Raw genomic sequence first — 13,036 nt, 5'->3', positions numbered from 1 at the left:
ATCCTATGTTGGAATGCCAGTTCAAGTCCCAGCTACTCTGCTTCTGATCCAGCTTCCTGCTAATGCATCCTGGGAGAACAGTAGGTGGTGACTCAGGGGCTTTCGCACCTGACACCCATGTGAGAACTCTGGATGAAGTTCTGGGCTCCTGGCTTCCACCTGACATTTGGGAGTGAATCAATAGAGGGAAGAACTCAGCTGGAAGATGCCTTTCACATGAGTCAAAGAATACATAAACTTAAAGCAAATGTAATAGTCTGAGTTTGAATTCTGGCCCCAGCACTTACCATCAGCTGTGACTTTAGGCAATTACTATACGTTCCTTCACTTAACCTTGTGTACAAGACGGGGACATCCTCACTGTTATGGCTCAGTGAATCAGTGCACAGAGCAGGCACTTACCACGCAGCCGTAGTTCTGACCATCTGATTGTGGAGCGCAGCAATGGCGGCCATCTGTACTTCCTGGGAAAGCCCAGATTAGGTAAAGTCTCTAGAGGATGTTCCCTGGTATTTTGCCATCGGGCTGAGAGTTTTCCAAGAGTAGAAGCAGCCACTGCTCCCCCATTGGACTAGGAGCTCTCTGCCGGATCTCCTTCTCCAGGACCTTAAGAGGTAAGGTTCAGAAGCTGGGAGGGGTCTGAGGCTGGAAGGCCCCGAAGGCTGGGGGTTCTGGTCCTGCCCTGACTTTGACCGTGGCTCTGAAGAAGGCTGAGCCTCCGGAGACCTTGCTTCTTTCAGAGCTGGTGGGCAGTAAAGGCTCCGGAGCCTGACCCCATTAGCGGCAGCAGAAAGCTCCTGATGAAAATCAGCCTTTTCTTCCTGGATCTTGGTTAGCAAGTGCGGGAGGAAAGCAAATGGCTAATTGGAAATGTAATTAGCGTGCACTGTCCTTTGTCTGTTGAGTGGAGCCTCCAGTCCCCAGCTGTCTGCACGCAGTGCAGTGTGCTGGCTCTGGAGCCAGACATGCAGACATGGCACCCACAAGCCAGGAGCTTAGCAGGCACAGTGGTGCATGGCCCTGCCCTTTCAGGATCGCATCTGTGTCAAGGCAAAGCTGACCACTGCCCATGCAGCTGAGAGGCTGCCTGTGCCCTCCTGTCCCCTCCTACAGCTTCTGTCCCCAGGGAATGGGAGGGGGTGGCCTTGGGACTGTGATGGGTCTGCCTGTGAGTGCTGTGGCAGGGAGCAGGGGTGGTGGCCTGAGGCAGGATAAGGATCCTGAGTCCTCAGGACAAGTGTCCAAGTAAGGAGGCAAGCTGGGCTCTGCCCTGCAGGCCGGGCTAGCTCCCTGCTCCCATGCTTCTGCAGTGAGCCCACGCCCATGGCGCTCACTGGCAGGGGTCTCTGGCACCAGCAGACTGGGCCAGGGATCTTTAGCAGTGAGTGGAGCTTTGACAGAGCTTTGACAGAGCTTGGGGGATGTGCTGCAGGGAAGGTCAGTGGCTCTCACAGGCTGTTTTGCTTGGTGAGAGCCCATTTGTCCTGGGCCATGGGACTAGCATGGCAGCAGATGCTTGACTGAGGGTGGGTCTCACAGATACCAAGTTCCAGAAGACTCTGTACAGTCAGTCTGGGAGCTAAAGAGGGAAGAGATGAGGCCACCCTACTCCCTCCCATGCCACGAGGGCTTGAGTGTCTTGCTGAGTGAGGGGTTGGGCTTTATTCAATAGTGGTAGGCAGGGCACTGAGGCCCGGGGGGCCCGGGGGGGGGGGGCGGCACGGGAAGCTATCAGGAGGAAGAACTGGAAGTGGGAGGGCTAGAGATATGGAGGTCAATGCACCAGGGCAGGGCGACCTGGGGGTGGGCTTCTAGGGCTGGGGGCATTGACAGAGCAGAGAGTGCCTCAGGCCTGATCGCTGGAGGGAAGGATGGCAGGCAGGAGGGTGAGGTCTTGGCTTGGGAGAAGGGTCCATGTGGAGAGTCTGCCATGCCTGTGACCATCCCAAGGGCAACACCCAGGGGGCAAGGCCTGGGGTTATTGATGAATAGAACAGGCATCAGAATACTACACAGCAGTGAAGACAGACAAATTAGCCTGTCAGCATAGATATGGGTAAAACTTGGAAAAAGTTGTGCAGAGGAAGCAAAGAACTGAAAGGTGCCTGAAGCACAATTTCATCTATGTGGGTTTGAAAGCAGGCTTCTATTACAAACAGCTGCACACCCATGCGGGCAGATTTTTCTTGGAGTAACTGGTCAACCCCAGGCAGCCACCCATCACAGGAAGGAGGGAGGGCGGGCAAAGACACAGGTGGTTTTAATATTCTCTGCAATTACATTTTTATTCTCCCCTTTTAAAATTTTATTATTAGTAGTAGTAGTATTTGAAAATCAGAATGACGGAGAGCAATGGAATGAGCTATCCACTGGTTCACTCTAAGGTTCTAGGAATAACTGAGTCTGGGCCAGGCTAAAGCCTGGAGCTTGTAGCTTCCTCTGCGTCTGCTGTGTGGGTGGCAGGGCCCCAATGCCTTGACTGGTCGTTACTGGCTTCTTCCCAGGCTGTGCATTAGCAGGAAGCCGGAACTGGAAGTGGAGGGAGGCCTCAAACCCAGGCATACTGCTATGGAATGTGGGTGTCCCACACTGTGCCAGACGCCTGCCCCCAGGATTTCTTTCCTGGAGTGGCGGGGACTCTGGCTTGGCTGGGCTGTGATCTGTCCTCTTTGATGTGCTTCATGTAATTAGCGCATCTTGAAACGGAAAAAGCATAAGAGAACTGTGGAAAGCGTTGGGGAAGGGGGGGTTTGAGAGCCAGCGGAGGCTCAACAAAACCAAATAGAGTTAGTCTTGCACGAGATGGGGTGCCCCCGCATGGAATAGAGTCGGACAGTGTGTGTGTGTGTGTGTGTGTGTGTGTGTGAGGGACGGGTGGAGAGCAGGGAAGGGAGCCTGGGATGGGCGGCTGCACTTGCACAGCTCTCCTGGCATGTCTCCCCACCCTACCATCAGGCCATGCTGCGTGCGGGCAGGGTGGCAGGTGGCCCACTGTGGTTTGTAGCTGTCACCACTTGTGTCCTCATGAGCTGAGGAAGCTCCAGGTCCTTTAATGTTGATGATGTTGACCCAGGTGACGCTGTCACCAAGGAGTAAATGAAGTTGTCACCCCAGAAGAGAAGCTGAGGCAGTGACTGAGGCCTCCCCATGCCCAGAGCAGCTGGAGGCAAAGGAAGGTGGTTGGCCCCCCGAGGCAGGGGGATGGCCAAGGCCGACTCAGGGCAAGAGTCAGCGAGTCTCTAGCGCCCAGGGATGGGTGGGCGAGGACAGTGTTGAGGCTTGAAGATTTGGGGAGGCCCAAGCCAAATCCTGGGCCTGGGCATGAAGAGGGGGTGCTGCCCAGGCTTGGCAGGCAGTGGGCTTAAAGAGGGGCTGCCAGGGCAGAGATCAGAGGAGCGGATGGGGGCAGCCAGGACACTGTCAGGGCTTGAAGCCGGAGGCCGCCGGCGGTGGAGTGGGGGTGCTTCGGGAAACCAGGAGGATGCCAGGAGGAAGCAGGCATTGCCAAAGGAGCAATGGGAAAGGAGTCAGTGCCAGCTTGGGCCGGGCAAGGGAGTCTCTCGCGGAGCTCCCTTAGTTGTGCCATTTTTCACAAAAACAACAGGTCTGGTTAGATCTACAAAATCCTGCAGCTTTGGAGGCCTATAGTTATCCAGGGCCATCTTTCCTCAAACCCTCTCTGTACAGTGTGCGTGATTGATCTGGGCAGGGCCACCCAATGAGTCCCTCTGTCTGGTCTGGAAGGTTGGGGGCTGGTAGGGGGAGAGTACCCAGAGGGACCCAGGAAACCTTCCAGGAAAGATGAAGTCTAGTGGGCAAGGAAGGCCATGGGCACTGCCCAGAAAACTGGACTGGCACTGTGGATTGGGTCTTTAGAGGAAGGGGTCCTGGAAGCACCCCTGGAGGATGTGGCTGGCCCTTCCTCCTGCCCCAGAGCAGCCAGAGGCCCCAGGGAAAAGAGAGATTTCAGGGTTCTGGTTCATTCCTCGCTTTGTCCACGGCCTCGCACGTGACTGCAGGCGTGTTTGGTATTTCTGATAGGGTGTTGGCCTGGACTGGGTCACCCCAAAGGGCAGTGGATGGCTCTGAGATGGTGCTCAGGCACTGAGGCTGGCTGGGCATCAACCCCTGTGGTCCTCTGCCCAGGCAGGGGCAGCAGGGAACTGAACTGTGAGCCATCCCTACCCTGTATTAAGCCCCCTGGGAGGGATGCCTGCTGGGCTTTGGAAGGGCGGCCTGCTGTTGGGGGCTGCAGGATGGGACCCATTTAGCCCGTGCCGTCATCTGACCCCCGTGACTCAGGCCTGGCCCTGCCCGAAGAGGGCATCAGGCCAATCTGACCTCATCCCCACTGCCCAGAGCAAAAGTGGTAAACAAGTTCACCATCCACCTCCCACCCCTGGGAGGAAGCAGAGAAGAGGGAGGGGGGCCCTCCAAATACTCCGCCCTGCCTGAACCAACTGCACAACACAGGTGCAGGTCCTGCACGTGGTGTGGGTAACTTGGATGTGTGGGGGCTGTGCCTGTTTTCCTAAATGTCCATGTGGTGCCCGTGGCCAACTTTCCCCCGGGGCCATATTGGCCAGGGCTCGTGTGGACAGTGTTACCCTGTGTCTGGTGTCTGGGGATCAGCAGTGCCCAAGGACTGTAGTTGTCCATGGAGTGACAGCTGGCCTGACCTGCTGGGTGCCTGCCTTCCAGTTGTTCCTCCTCTGGGTGCCTCTGAGATACTATAGGAAAATCCTCTTGGGATGTCGCGGGCCCCTCTTCTGCATCTCCCCTCCTGGTGTGGGGGCCTTAGACCCCTGGCTCTGCCTCACTCCCTCCTCCAGGTCCTCTTCCTCTCTTCCTCCTCTCACACCTCTGGCCCCCCTCTCTTGTTCCCTTTCCCTCTTCTCCACCCAGGGAACCGGTGTGGATACTTACAGCCACCAGATGGCGCCACCGCACTATGTGTCCCCTCCTTGCTGGAGGGGTGCCCCTTGCTTATATTTCTGGATAACTGACCATCCACAGCTCTGCACAGCACCCACACCCTGCCCAGTGCCTCCCTGGGCTTGACATGGGGCGGGGGTGTCAGCAGGAAACAGCAACAGGGCCGAGTGGGGCAAGAACACTAGCTCTCCCACAGGCATCTTTGCTCTCCCCTCCATGGCGACTCCTCCGCCTATCCCACCCCCCCATAAAAGACTTTACAGCTTGGGCTCCTGCCAGTTCCATTTACCCAGGAAGAAAGCAAAAACTCGGAGAAATGAAGTCACAGGCCCAATTCCCAGGACAACAGATGTGTAGGGAAGTGAGCAAAAGTTTTGCAAGTTCCTAATCCTGGGGGATCCTGTGAGGGGGTGGGGATGGTGGAAAAGTCAGAGGTCACAGTGGGCCAGTGCCCAAGCCCACGCTAAACCCCACCTCTGATACATCTCCCTGGAGTTTTCTCCCAACTTGATGGAGCCAAGGACTCTCCAGTCTTACCTGGGAATGCAGAGGCTTCACTTTTATGTCAGGTTCTTTGCAACCCAGTCTCCCTCTCTGCTAAACAGGCTGATGAAGGACAAAAGAGCATCCCCACCCCAGGATACTCCTCCCCTGCCCCCCACGGATGGGAAAAGGCAGCCCTGACTCTGGGCCAACCCGATATGGGGAGCTCCGATGGCTGCTGAGCCCCAAGTCAGGGGGCAGTATTCCAGACAGACTTCCGAGAGGAAGCATGGGAGTGTCTTGGGGGAAGGTGGGCTGCATGCCTCTGGGAGCAGGCCAGGGGTTGTGTCCAGTGACCCTGCGTATGATGGGGAGTGGGGGTTGTGGCTCTGGGGTCAGAGAAGGGGACCTCATAGGCCTTTGCTTGGGGCTGGCCCATCCTCCTCTGCCCCGCCCCCTCATTGCCTGTCCCACTGGGAGGCCAGAGTGGGCTGGGGACAGGAGGGCCAGGGTGGGGTCCTTTCCCCAAGGCCTGAGTGAGCAGGATCCTGAGCAGGCTGTGGCAGTGCCCAGGAGCCAGAGAAGAGCCGCCACCCCCAACCCTTTGGGCCCCTCTGTAATTAGGGCTATTTTTAGGCCCCTCTTCCTTCCTATTTCAGGCCTCTGGACTGGGCCAGAGAGTGGGCTGTCCTGGGGCCGCGGGCTGGAGCCGCTAAACTGGGCTGCGGCGTGGGAGCTGCAGCCACAGCCCAGAGCACAGCCCCAGGCGGGGTCCTGGCAAGGGTGTGGGGGGGATGGGGGAGGGAAACCTGGACGTGGCCAGGACTGGGGGTGGAGGAGTGTCTTGGCTCCTCTGACCCCCTCCTGGGGACCCCTCTCCATCTGCCCCATGCTGGCGGCAGACCACAGCTCCAGGCGGGGTCTTGGCAAAGGCGGGAGAGGGCAACCTGGACATGGCCAGGACAGGAGTGGAGGCGTGTCTCAGCTCTACTGATCCCCTCCTGGGGACCTGGGGATCCCTCTCCATCTGCTTCACGCTGGCTTGTCCCCCTCACCCCACAGGCTGGCTGAAGGGCAGCAGTGAGTCCACGTCTCTGCATGTTGCTGAACTTTATGCAACCTCAGCACCTTCAGCCGAGGCTCTCAGGTGTGCTGAGGAGGTTCACCTCAGGGCCTGGCATTTATCGAGTGCCTACTGTGTGCCAGGTCCTGTCCCAGCCCTCTCCCTGCATTCCCTCACAATTGCCACACTCTGAGGTCAGCGTCGGTTGGACTCTGTTTTACAGATGAGAAAACTGAGGCACCAAAGCAATGCATTGTGCCACACTCAGTTCCACGGGGCCTGCCTGCAGCCTTCCTAGGCTGGGGACGGCAGCTCAGAGACCTGCGTCTTCTCTGTCCGCGGTGTGGGCCCCCCCCCACCGCACTTGTGGGACGGCTGATGTCCAGCCCGTGCACCATGCGATGGTCCACGCCTGCTGTCCTGCAGGCGGAAGGGTGGGTCTTGCCCAGCTGGTTCCAGTTAGGCACAAGAAAGCGGGCAAGGGGTATATTTAGCCCTGGTTTCTGGAGGAGCCAGAGGGCTTTCATCCTCCGAGGCGCCGGCCGCAGTGGGACTATGCTGCCAACGCTGGGCTCCGGGCTCTGGGGCTGCAAGCATGCAGGGCATGGGGTCAGAGAGTGGGGGAGACTGTGGCCCTGACAGCTGTAGGACTCCACAGGTGCTACTGAGTCAGGACAGGTGGACAGAGGAGCAGCTGATATCTTTAGACGTGAGAGAAAAAGAAAGCAAGTAGAGAGGTTGGGACATGCACGTGCGTGGCCTGGGCTGCGTGTCTGTTCTGTACCCCAGGCTGTAGCTGCCAGGATCTGAACACAGAGTAGACCCAGGGGGTTGGGAGGCTGGCGTGGCTGGGATGGGGAGGTGTGCAGCTAAGGGATGAGCCTGGGTGACTGCGGCATGGCTCGGGGCTGTGTGACTTGGGCTGGGGGAGCAGTGGCGGCACAGCCATGGCTGGTGGGGGGCTTGTAAATCCCACAGACCCCTGCCCGGTGGGTACTGGTCTCTGGGCATGACGCTGAGTAAACACACACATGGATGCCAAGCCATGGGCTCAGGCTGTCTCTGCTCCCGTGCCTGTGACTGACTCCCCGTGTGACCAGCTGTGTGACTGTGCAGCTGGCCTGTCAGCCACAGGGCGGCTTCCCTCCGAAGTTCATGCCCCCAGTGCCCTTCCGGGGACACCCCCCACCCCAAAGCCGCAGGCCTCACTGGGCCCCGAGGGAGGAGACCCTACAAGTTGCAAGCGCCTGTCTCTCTCCTAATCCCCTACCCCTCCATTCCCCCTACGTGGTCCCCACAGACGGCAGGTAGAAGCCTGCCCCGGGGCGGGAGCCTGCCCGCCTGCCCGCCGCCCCTCCGTCGTCTCCGCAGACAAAGAGCTCACCCTGGTCTCTGTGGGCGTCTGGGAGACGCTGGGGGGATTAACTGCCCGCGCCGCCCTCTCCCACCTCGTGCCAGCCCACCCGGCTGGCACCAGCACCCCGGGCCCCCAGGGCGGCACCCACACCGCAGCCTTTGCAGTGGGGGAGAACTGAACGTGTGCACCTCCCTGCTCATCCTGGCCTTCCTGGCAGCGGGGGGCGCTGGCCACTTGGAAAGCGGGAGCCCCACCTTCTGTCGCTCACAGAACTGCAACTCAGTCTCAGTCTCTTGTGTGTGCCCCCTTCCTTGGCACCCCCTTGTCTCTGCAAAGCTCTCCTTTCCTACTCTTGCACCCCTCCTCCACTGCAGCCTTTTGCTTGCTCAGACCTCCCATTCTGTCTCTCCCTGGCATTCCTGGGGGAGGGCAGGATTGGGCCAGGAGCTCTGAGACCAAGAGAGAAGGCAGGAGGGAGAGGTAGCTCCCTTCTGGTGGAGAGTGGGTACACAGCAGATCCCAGTGAGGCCACAGTGTCAGGGTGGCGACGGCTTGGGAAAGACATGAGGCCAGGGTTGGCCCATATGTGTGTGTGTGTGTGTGTGTGTGTCACACGAGAATGCAGGGGATGGTCTCTGCACCAGGACTTGAGGCCACTCACCCAGCATTTTGTGTGTGTGTGTTGTGCAAAACTAGCACTGTCCCCCAAGTCCTGAGGTGTTTCCTGTTCTTGGGTTTTTCACCATGGAGCAGACAGATGTGGCTGCTTCTCGTATTGGACTCGGAGTTGACCAGCAATCTGAGGAGCTGGGGGTGGTGGTGGAGGGTTTGGGTGGGGGGCTGCTCGCAAATTCACTCCTGCTGAGCAAGAGGGCCCAGTGCAGCCCGGGGTCCTGCGTGAGAGGATTTAGTGCACTGTTGCTCCTGGTGCCCTGTCTGTCTCCTCTACCCCTGAACACTCTGTTGTCTTGGGGTACTGGAGTGGAGCTGGCACAGTGGCAACTGGGAGATGCCTGGCTCCTCCCTGAGTTAGAGCCCTGCTCCTGGCCGGCAGCCTCCCACCTCTGATGGGTCTTCTGAGCTGCTGCATGCTCGCTCCTTCCTGCTCATTGTGTTGGACTGACTTTGTCCCCTAAAGTCCCCTTCATGCCCCGAGCTGCTGCAGCTGGGAGCTGCCTCCTTTGGATTGTCTTCTGAGGAGACGGGTGAGGCTTGGGCCTGGTTCTTCCAAGGGAGCAGGTTGCCGAGGAGGTCCTGGCATTTCCTAATGATTGGGAGAGGCCCAGGAGGTTGAGGATCCGGTTCAGTGTCTTGAAGATAAAAGGCGATTGATAAATGCAGATGCAGGCATGATAGGACAAACAGAGAGAAGCCATGATGTTATTTGGAGGAGACAGTAAGAGAGCAAGTGGGGTGAGTGGATGGAGGAATGGATGGTGTTTGGATGGATGAAGGGAGGGAGGGAGGAAGGGAGGAAGGAAGGAAGGACAGGTGTGTGAGTAGATTTATTACAGACATTTGGGAACTTGAAGAAGTCTTTGGAAGACAGACTGTACGTAACAAGTGAATTACTCATTTTGGTTGCTGTCAGCTTTCAATCCTCTGGAATGATAGAGAGAAACAATGTCAAGGAAAAAATCTAGAAGATTCTAGTTCTTTCTTTCTGGCTCTTTTCTTGGGCTCCAGTGAGCCATGAAGTGCCTAGGACCACAGGGATTATTAGCCCAGCATCTGCAGTGGGGTTAATAGGTGCAGCAATGGAGAGGAGGTGAAAGGAAGTGACAGCCAGGTGGGGGTCAGGCACCTGCAGGACAAGTGTTTCAGGCAGTTGCTAGGGGGCTGGGCAATCTGCTCAGTCTTTCCTTGGTGTTGAGTGTTGCCCTCTTCCTAGGATTGGCTGGGGAGGAGGAGAGATAGGATTCTCCCCTGTAGGAACTGTGCCCTTGGGGGTCTGAATGGCTCAGCCAAGAAGCATCTGACTGCTGCCTTAGCTACATTTTATCTCATGGAAGAAGAAACTGAGGCTTAAGAAGAAATGCCCACATCTGCTCCCTCAGGGGAGGTCGAGCTGCTAGCTAAGGTGGCCTGGCTTCTTGACCTCACGCCCCATCCCCACAGTTCCATGGTCAGGAGGGAGGACTCAGGCCATGCTGGGGAGGAATCCAGACCAAAGAGCTCAGAATGGGAGTGGGAAACAGAGCTGGCATTTCTTAGCACAAGGCAGATACGTCACAGGCCCAGGGTGCCTGGACTGGAGCCCACCACAAGACCTCAGGTGTAGGGACTGGGTAAACGCCCCCATGAGTGTTCCTGGAGACAGGGAGTGGGTGGCTGCAGGCACTGCAAGGGAAGTTTCTCCTTGACCCCAGGCCAGGGCTATCCCTGCCGCCAGGAGCCAGTGTGCAGCAAGGGAGGCTGAGAGGGCAGGGAGGCCAGAGCCCCCAGTGCAGGCCTGGCTGCGTGTGGAGAAGGGCCGGGAGGGAGCAGACTGCGTGAGGTCCAGGTGGGCCTGAGCAGGGGCAACCCCTCTTGGCCAGCCTTCGGCCTGGGCCGCGCCCCCTGGCCCTTTGATGCTGCTCTCACCACAGACTTCAAACAAGCTGCCCTCTGCACTGCCTGCCGCCCCGCCAGCCTCTAATTAGAGCCTCCTTGCTCGCAGACTCTCGCCCTCAGCCCCTGCTGGCACTCCGGGGTCTCCCTCTCTCCAGATCTCTCCCTCTCTGCTTGTCTCTCTGCCTTTATGTCTGTCTGGACCAGGGACCAGCTTTAGCCATGCTCTCTCCCCTCTCTCTGGCCACTTCTCTCCTCCCCTATCCCCGTAACACTTTCTCCCTGAAGAATCTGTCCCTCTGCCCCCGACACCTGGCACAGGGCCACCCTGCACTGGGCCCCGGGCTCCTGCTGCCTCCTTTCCCAACCTGCACCCTCTGGGCTCCAGGGCTGGTGGAGGGGGCCACTTCAGGGCCCTCCTCCGACCTGCTTTAGGCCCTTCCTCTTCTGGTTTTTCCTGCCCGGCTGGCCTCCCACCCAGAAGGCCCCTTCCCTGGGTCTGTAGAGGTGGTGCCAGGTCCAGAGCTGTGCCTGGGGGCTCTTCCAGGGCCTGATGGGAAATAGACCTATCTCCTTCCCCAAGCATCCACGAGGCCCTAGAGCTGGGGCCCAGCCTCCAGCCCCCAACAGGAGGAGGCTCTCACACTTCTGCCTATCCTGCGGAAGTCTCATGCCGAAGATCCAGGGCCTGGACTTGAGGGCAATAGCCTTGGGCAGAAAGTGGCTGGGCTGTGGCAGTGCCCTGGGCCACCCTTGACATTGCTGCCAGTCCCTGCCTCCTCCTGTAGCTGCCACTATCAGGAGGGCTAATGATTAGGAAAACGGACTCAGCCCACAGGGTCGGGGGAACAATGCCCCTTCCCATCACGTAGAACCTTCTGACCCCCAAAAAGGTAGGGAGCAGTGGAGGTGAGGATCCTTGTTGGAGAGGAGGTCAGTGCGGCCTGAGGCATGGCCTAGGTCCCTGCTGGAGGTGGAGGGTTTGCAGGCTGGGTGGGGTTCAGGGTACCCTGGGCAAGTCCAGGCTCCAGGCAAGGAAGAGGGCTGGGACACATGCCCTTGGCTGGGATCTCATTGCCTTTCAGACCCAGGAGTTTCTAGTCCACCTGGCAAGAAAACAAAACACAAATACAAAATAATTAAATTTAATTTTCTTTTTATTGGAAAGGCAGATTTACAGAGAGAAGCAGATACAGAAGGACTTTTCATCCGCTGGTTCACTCCCCAAGTGGTCTCAATAGCCTCAACGGCCAGAACTGAGCTGATCTGAAGCCAGGAGCCAGGAGCTTCTTCTGGGTCTCCCATGTGATACAAGGTCCCAAGGCTTTGGGCCGTCCTCTACTGCTTTTCCAGGCCACAAGCAAGGAGCTGGAAGGAAAATGGAACACCCGGGATACAAACCAGTGCCCATATGGGATCCTGGGGCATGCAAGGTGAGGACTTTAGCTGCTAGGCTACCATGCTGGGTCGTCCACATCGTAAAATTTGATATGCATGGGATGGATGGGAGCTTGAGGAACTAAGGAGGGCTCTCAATATTTACTGGAAATTGATGGACAGGCACGGGCAAAACAGGCCTTGTCTAGGGCATCCACAAGGGGTCAAGAGTGTGATAGGCCAGGATGGCACCTCTTTGGGTAGGGGGCTCAGCCTGGCAGCCCGGGAATAGGCATGTGTGCATATGTGCATGTGTCTGTATGTGGGCAGGGGCAGGGAGTATGTGTGTAGGCATGTGTCACTCCATGGGCGTGCTGTACATATGTGCACATGGGTATCTGATATTAGGAAAAGGTTTATGAGTGAGTGTGCCAGCATCTGGGTCCCAAGTATGCATAGGAGTGGGAGCAGGAAGGGCCTTGGCCCTGCTGGGCAGAGGACAGGGTAAACATGGATGCCTAACCTGGGGTGGCAGGTGGGTAGGTGTGAGTGTGTACACATGTGACTATGCCTACATGCCTAGGGCTTTGTCCATCTTTTTCTTAATAAATCTTTCACTTTTATTTTATCTATTTAAAGATTATACTCATTTCATCTGAAAGGCACAGAAATTGAGAAAGATTTTCCAGTGGCTGGTTCACTCCCCAGATGCTTGCCAAGAGTCCAACATGGGTGGCAGGGACCCAGGTATTTGAGCCAACATCTGCTGCCTCCCAGGCTGTGATTCGAACCAGGCACTCTAGTAAAGAGTGAAGATGTTTCAAGGAGGGCTTGCACCAACACCTGCCTTCCCCTTAGGATCCACCGCATAGGGCCACCCTTTCCTTTCTCCCCTTTTTCCTTCCCTACCTTCTGCTCAACCATGTCTTGTGGACTAAGCTCCAGGTCATCTAATTCCAGCAGTATCTAGAGGCACTCTTATGTTCCTTTGATGGCTGAAGGGGGGTTCCTGGAGGCTCAGATCCCAGGGTTAGGGATGTCTGATTCAGGAAGGAGGGGCCTAAGACATCAGCTTGAAGGAAAGGGAGCAGGGGAAGCAGTGGTGTAGTGAGTAAAGCTGCTGCTTGCAGTGCAGCCATTCCATACGGGCACCAATTCTAGTTCCAGCTGCTCCACTACCAGCTCCATGCTTATGTTCCTGGGAAAGCAAGAGAAAATGGCCCAAGTATTTGGGTCTCTGCACCCACATGGGAGACCTGGAAGAAACTCCT

The sequence above is a fragment of the Ochotona curzoniae genome, unplaced genomic scaffold, assembly GCF_017591425.1.
Source record: "Ochotona curzoniae isolate NIBS_2020 unplaced genomic scaffold, NIBS_Ocur_1.0 scaffold_2453, whole genome shotgun sequence".
NCBI lineage: Eukaryota > Metazoa > Chordata > Mammalia > Lagomorpha > Ochotonidae > Ochotona > Ochotona curzoniae.
The sequence above is the reverse complement of the archived record's forward strand: the minus strand, read 5'-3'. Positions refer to the sequence as shown.